Source organism: Heptranchias perlo, chromosome 3 (genome assembly GCF_035084215.1).
Source record: "Heptranchias perlo isolate sHepPer1 chromosome 3, sHepPer1.hap1, whole genome shotgun sequence".
In the NCBI taxonomy this organism is placed as follows: Eukaryota; Metazoa; Chordata; class Chondrichthyes; order Hexanchiformes; family Hexanchidae; genus Heptranchias; species Heptranchias perlo.
The window spans coordinates 111,578,872-111,586,172 of NC_090327.1; the positions used below are offsets into that span (position 1 = coordinate 111,578,872).

General features: G+C 46.8%; 1 pseudogene; it reads right to left on the reverse strand.

Annotated features, from left to right (window-relative positions):
• Window positions 1–515: 515 nt before the first annotated feature.
• LOC137308641 (craniofacial development protein 2-like) lies at window positions 516–2,541 on the reverse strand (annotated as a pseudogene).
• Window positions 2,542–7,301: the final 4,760 nt, after the last annotated feature.

Consider the following 7,301-nt stretch of genomic DNA (forward strand, 5'->3'; position numbering starts at 1 on the left):
GGTAGTGTTTCATAAGGTGGGTGGGTGAGACGCTCTGGATTCTGCGCGCTCTTTCCGCTGCTTACGCTTGGTCTCCATGTGCTCCACTCGGTGACGCTCGAGGTGATTGGCGCCTTCGCGGATGCTTCTTCTCCAGTTTGGGCGTTCGATGGCAAGCGATTTCCACGTGTCATTGGGGATGTTGCATTTTTTTTAGGGAGGCTTTGAGAGTGTCCTTATAGCGTTTCCTCTGCCCTCCTAGTGATCACCTGCCATTACGGAGCTCGGAGTAGAGCACTTGTTTAGGGAATTTTGTGTCGGGCATGCAGACAATGTGGCCCGCCCATCGCATCTGGTTGAGTTGGGGTGGTCTCGGTTCTGGCCTGGAGGCGTCGAAGGTTGAACAGTTTCCTGCTTGTCCTGTAGGTTAGCTCCACTCCAGCGGGGAGCTTCATGGTGATGGGGTGGAGTGTTGCAGTGAGGAAGATGGCGAAGAGCATTGGTGCGATGACGCTCTGCTTGACCCCAGTTTGTACTCATATTGGGTCTGTGGTGGATCCGTTGGTGAGGATCACGGCTTGCATGTCATCGTGGAGCAGGCGGAGAATGGTGACGAATTTCTGCGGGCAGCCGAATTTGAGGAGGATGCTCCACAATCCTTCACAGTTGACAGTGTCGAAGGCCTTTGCGAGATCGAAGAAGGCCATGTACAGAGGTTGATGCTGCTCCCTGCACTTTTCCTGGACTTGTCGTGCGCTAAAGATCATGTCCATTGTGCCTCTTGACAGGCGGAAGCCGCATTGAGATTCAGGGAGGAGATCTTCATCCACTGGCAGGAGGCGGTGGAGGAGGATTTTCGCGATGACCTTTCCCGTGGTGGAGAGTAGGGAAATCCCTCTGTAATTTCCGTAGTCGGACCCATCTCCTTTCTTGAAGATGTCTCTGAGATCTCCCGGCATGCTCTCTTCCTTCCAGACAAGGGTGATAAAGTTGTGTATTCGTGTCAAGAGTGCCTCTCCGCCATATTTTAGTACTTCAGCGGAGATTCCATCTGTGCCGGGGGCCTTATTGTTTTTCAGCTGTCGAATGGCTTTTTCGACCTCACAGCGGGCTGGGGTTGTGTTGAGATGGTGGCAGGTAGCGTGTTGCGGGATGGTGTCAAGGGCACTTGCGTCGAGGACTGCATCTTGATTGAGGAGGTCCTCGAAGTGCTCTCTCCAGTGGGCGTTGACTGCCTCTCTGTCTTTGATGAGCGCCTCTCTATTTTTGGCTCTCAGTGGGGTCGGTCCCTGGGTACTCGGACCGTAGATCGCTTTAATTGCGCTGAAGAAGCCGCGCACGTCGTGGTTGTCGGCGAGTTGCTGAGTCTCCTGCGCTCTTTCCACCCACCATCTGTTCTTTAGGTCACAGGTTCTTTGTTGCACCTCGGCCTTCAGTTGTCTGTAGGCTTGTTTCCTCTCGCTCGAGTTTTGGTGGAGCTGCCGATTCAGGAACGCCTTGCGTTTGCGGTCTAGGAGATCCTGGATCTACTGATCATTCTCGTCGGACCAGTCTTGGTGTTTCCTGGTCGAGAGACCGAGTGTCTCCTCGCAGGTGCTGACTATGGTGGCTTTTAGGGCGGACCAGACGCTGTGGGCACTCTGCGGCTCTGGTTCGTTGGTCGTCGCCGGGTTGGTTGTAAGGCGACGGCTGAGTAGGTCTTTCTTCTCGGGGTCTTTGAGTCCAGCGACATTAAGTCTCCCGCGGCAGAGTTTTCTCGCCGCTGCCGGTTTGGGGCCAGGTTGATGGAGACGGTAGAGCGGATTAGTCGGTGGTCAGTCCAGCAGTCGTCAGCTCCAGTCATGGCGCGGGTGATGCGGATATCTTTGCGGTCGCTCGCTCGGACGATGATGTAGTCTATTAGGTGCCAGTGCTTAGAGCGGGGGTGTTGCCATGAGATCTTGTACTTGTCCCTCTGGCGGAACAGAGTGTTCGTTATGACGAGGTCATGTTCTAGGCATTTCGTCAGGAGGAGGACTCCATTGGGGTTTGCTTTCCCTACGCCTTCCTTGCCTAACACGCCTTTCCAAAGATTTGCGCCCCTCCCGACTCTGGTATTGAAGTTGCCGAGGAGAATCAGCTTGTCTCCCTTTGGGATACGGGACAGCGATTGGTCAAAGCTGGAGGAGAATGCTTCTTTTATCTCGTCCGTTGCGTCTAAGGTCGGGGCATAGGCACTGACGACTGTGGTGTGCTGCTTCTGGGCCAGGGTGAGCTTTGGGTCATGATGCGTTCATTTACCCCGCAAGGGGATTCATTGAGATGTCCAACCAATTCATTTTTTACGGTGAAGCCAACCCCATAGAGACAGCGTTTTTCTTCTGGTTTGCCTTTCCAGAAGAAGGTGTATCCACTGCCTTGTTCTTTAAGCTGGCCTTCTCCTGCCAGCCGTGTCTCGCTCAGGGCGGCGATGTCAATGTTGTAGCGCCCGAGTTCCCGGGCTATGATGGCAGTGCGACGTTCAGGTCTGTCGCTGTTGGGATTGTCCATAAGGGTCCTGACATTCCAGGTCCCGAAACTCATTTGGGTGGGTAGGGTGGGTAGGGTAGGGTTGGGGTGGAAGATGCCTGTGCGTGGATTCTTTTAACGTGGGGTGGTCATTGCCCATCAACCAGCACACGGTCCCAGCGGAGCGGGGTTTTGGCCCAATGGCAGGGAAATCCGAGACGATTGGAGACCAGGCTCTGCTGTAGGATGGGGACTAACAAACACTCATCGTCCACCAATCCACTGGAGCAGATATGGAGACCAGAGCTGTGCACAGTACTCCAAATGTGGTCTACAAATGTGCAATACAAATTTAACATAACTTCTCTGCTTTTCAATTCTATCCCTCTAGAAATGAACCCCAGTGCTTGATTTGCCTTTTTTATGGCCTCATTAACCTGCATCACTACTTTTAGTGATTTGTGTATCTGTACCCCCAGATCCCTTTGTTCCTCTACACCATTTAGACTCTTATTATCCAAGCAGTATGTGGCCTCCTTATTCTTCCTACTAAAATGCACCACCTCACACTTATCTATGTTGAAATTCATTTGCCAATAACACGCCCATTCTGCAAGTTTATTAATGTCCTCTTGCATTTTGACGCATTCCTCCTTTGTATTAACCACACCCCCTAATTTGGTGTCGTCCGCAAATTTTGAAATTGTACTTCTGATTCTCGAATTCAAATTGTTAATGCTGTCTCTGTCACTGCAGCTATCTGCACATGGTTGTGACATTCATAAAACCCATTAAATGTTTTTTTTGGTTATAGGGATGGGATTTCCTCTGTGCACCTGATGTAGTGAAATCATGAATGTATTTATAAAAAATATGTTAACGTTTTGGTATGCCAAGTGCAGAGAGGAAATCTCCCCACGTACTCTTTCCAGGCACCCGGTGGAAATTCAACAAAAATGCTATGCAACTGAAAATTCCCTGAGGTAAAAATAGCTCAATTAATAACTTATAACATATTGTTTTATACCAAGTGATATCCTTCAGCCCCATAGACAAAGTTTTTATTTTATTAATTCCAAGCCTCACCAGAACTACTTTCATCCCCGTTCCTTTGCAGCTTCGGAAGGACTCCTGAAGCATCCTCCAATCACCAGAGAAAGGGGCAGTGGGGAGGGAACTGGGCTGACCTGCCACCCACAGGGAATCGCAAAGGGAGAAAGAGAAAAGCATACATCTCACAGGGCAGAAAAATAACAGCTGGACTGCTAGCATCAACCATCCATAGTCTCTCACTTATTCAATCTGGAAGAAGGGTTAACAAGGATTGGTTTCAAGATGTGTAAACTACATAAGTCACTTACCAAACTATACTGTTTGGGTTGGAATTTCCTGTCGGAGGCGAAATTGGGAAGTTACACCCAAAATTACGCTCATTCGTGCACCCATTTTGCCGATATCAATTTACGGCTAATTTTCCTGCCAATCTCATTAGCATGGTTGGAACGTAAAATTTGGCATAAACAAGCGGAAATCAGCGTAAACAATTGGGGCCCAAGGAAAGCACCAAACTTACATCATATATTCCTTCTTTAAGTGTGAAAATTAAAGTTTCAAGTCAACTGATCATCATTCATGTTTAAGAGCCTTCAATCGTGGAAGCTTTTCAATTTTTAACGTGACTCATGGAAACAGAAAATACAGTGCAGGTCTCAGCGAGGATAAATAAAAAAAATTGCTTAAAAAAGCACAATAAAACACCAGAAAAATTAGTTTGCTCCTTGTTGCACCTAAAATTCTTGGCTTAATTTTGCACACATTTTGAACCAGTGTAATTGCAGGAAATTTGCATGTATGGCTCTTTAGCCTGGGGGCGGAGACATTATAATGAATCAAGATATGTTTAGGCACAAGGGTTCGATAGGCAAGCGTAAAAGATTGAGGAAATTCAGGCATAGCGTAATTACATGCGTAACACACGTGCATCCAAGAATGCTCGATCTTTTACACCAGGTATTTGCTTTATGCCCCGATTTCATGTATCCCTAAGTGCAAATAGACAGGAAATTCCACCCCTTTATATTATATATATAGTTGAGGTTCTATAGGAGGCTCATTTACATTATATTTGGTAATTGAGCTTTTATTACATGCGATTGCCTTCTCTGTCTCCTTCTGAACAACAATTGAGTACGGTCTGACACAGTCTGCTCCCTGCTGCCTCTTCCCAGATAAAGCTGTGTTACAGTTCCATGAACAAAATAGTCAAGAGGGAACTGAGAAAACAGAATGCAGAAGATATCAAACTCATGACAAAAGCCCAGATAACACAAATCAAAGTGAGTGGATTAAATTCTGTATTCTCAGTGTCCAACTGAGTAACTTCTATCACTGTGTTGTTTCAATGAATGAATCAGTTACTGAGAACATGGACTTTGCTTCAGTGACACTGACACTCCTGTTAATGGGCCAGGTGTTGCTGTAGCAGAGCATCTAACCGCATCTGCCGTTAGTTAGATTTCACCCTTCACCCTTCGGCTCAAAAAAATTTTGCCCACAAAGTTGCAGGAATTGCAAGCTGATAACGGTGCAGCGAAGGAAACAGGGCATCTGGGACCTGAGTGAACAGGGTAAGCAACAGGGTATCTCCTTAACTAATGAGATTTAAGAATTGGGAAATAAACTGCGGAAGGACTGAGAAGGAGGGTGAATTAAAGGGGGTGAATTCAATGTCAAATCAGGTACAGAAAGAGAAATAAAGAGAGGGAAAAAAAGATTGGATTAAGAGAGAAAGGCAAAGTAAGAAAAAAAAATTAAATTTAAAATTTGACATCTTTAAAATCTCCTAAAACAATTCACAACCTGGAGGAATGAGATTCCACATTTCTAATAGTTAATTTTCGGTGCCAGAGATGTTGATTGGCAGTCATTAACACTTATTACATTGTTAAAAGGGCACTTAGTTCATATCTACCACAAAAATACAGCCCAATAAGATTAAAAGCGCAGTGATTTCACTGAATCTTTTCAAGATATGTCTGAGTTCCAAACCGTTTGGATTTGGTTTCTTCTACAAAATACTCAAGAAGAGTAGTGTTGAGTTGACCCATTGCATGGCTCTGGAGAACAATATATTCCTATTATTATCAGTGAGGGAGCATGCATCAACAACAAGGACGACTTACATTTATGTAGCGCCTTTAACGTAGTAAAACGTCCCAAGGTACTTCACAGAAGCATTATCAAACAAAATTTGACACTGAGCCATACAAGGAGGTATTAGGATGTGTGACCAAAAGTTGGTCAAAGTGGTAGATTTTAAGGAGTGTCTTAAAGGAAGAGAGGTAGAGAGGTGAAGAAGTTTAGGAAGGGAATTCCAAAACTTAGGTTCTAGGCAGCTGAAGGCACGGCCACCAATGGTGGAGCAGTGAAAATCGGGAACGCGTAAAAGACCAGAATTGGAGCAGCGCAGAGATCTCGGTGAGTTGTAGGGCTGGAGGAGGTTACAGAGATAGGGAGGGGTTTGAAAAGCATGAGAATTTTAAAATTGAGTTGCACAGGGGTGATGGGTGAATGGGACTTGGGGCGAGTTAGGATACTGGCAGCAGAGTTTTGGATGAGCTCAAGTTTATGGAGGGTAGAAGATGGGAGGCCGGCCAGGAAAGCATTGGAATATTCGAGTCTAGAGGGAACAAAGACATGGAAAAGGGTTTCAGCAGCAGATGAGCTGAGGCAGGGGCGGAGATGGGCTCTGCTATGGAGGTGGAAGTAAGCCGACTTGATGATGGACAGATACGGAGTCGATAGCTCATCTCAGGGTCAAATAGGGTGCCAAGGTTGTGAACGGTCTGGTTCAGCCTCAGGCAGTGGCCAGGGAAAGGGATGGAGTCAGTGGCTAGGGGACGGGGTTTGTGGCAGGGACCGAAGACGGTGGCTTCGGTCTTCCCAATATTTAATTGTAGGAAATTTCTGCTCATCCAATCCGGACAAGCAGCCTGACAAACCAGAGCAGTATGGTGGGAATAGGGTTGAGGGAGCAGGAGGCGGGTCTCATGGACAACATGAGCTCGGAGAGGGCATGAGGGGAAACTGGGAGAGAAACTAGAGAAAGATGCGAGTTCAGGGTTAGGACAATGGGAAACCTTGGGGGAAGTTTAGATTGGTGGGCTAAGGAAGGGAGGGAAGCGGCAGAGGCAGCTGAATGGATGGCTCAAACTTAGTGACAAAGAAGTCCATGAGCTTCTCCAACTTGTTGTTGGAGGTGACGGTGGAGGGGGCAGGGGAGAAGGGTTTAAGAAGACGGTTTGTAGTGGAGAAGAGAAGTCAGGGGCTATCTCTGCATTCCAGTTTGATCCGGTAATAGTGAGCAATTTTGGCAGAGGAGAGCAGGACCCGATATTGTTTTATGTGGTCTAGCCTGATCTGGTGGTGAATGGCTAAAGGAAGATGTGAGTGGAGAGAGATACAAGGAAGTGATCAGAGATGGCCTGATCTGTGATCTGGGAGTAGAGAGGCCACGTGAGATGACAAGGTCATTGGGTGGCTGTGAAAATGGGTAGGCGAGTTTATATGGAGGGAGAGATTAAGGTAGGATAGGAGGGCAGTGAACTCAGAGGAGAGAGGGCATGATGAGTTGAGATGTAGATTGAAATCAAATGTGTTTTAATGATGTACTGAATCACTTGAAACCCAGTTCCTTTTTTTAAAATAGCTTTCATTATTTGTGTAATATTTGGTCTCTTCTAATGAAGAACAGGCACCTGCGCTACTCATTTAATTATCACAGCTCATTTAGTTGCTTAATTAGTTTTTCTTCAGGATTTAACACTCAGTTTGAC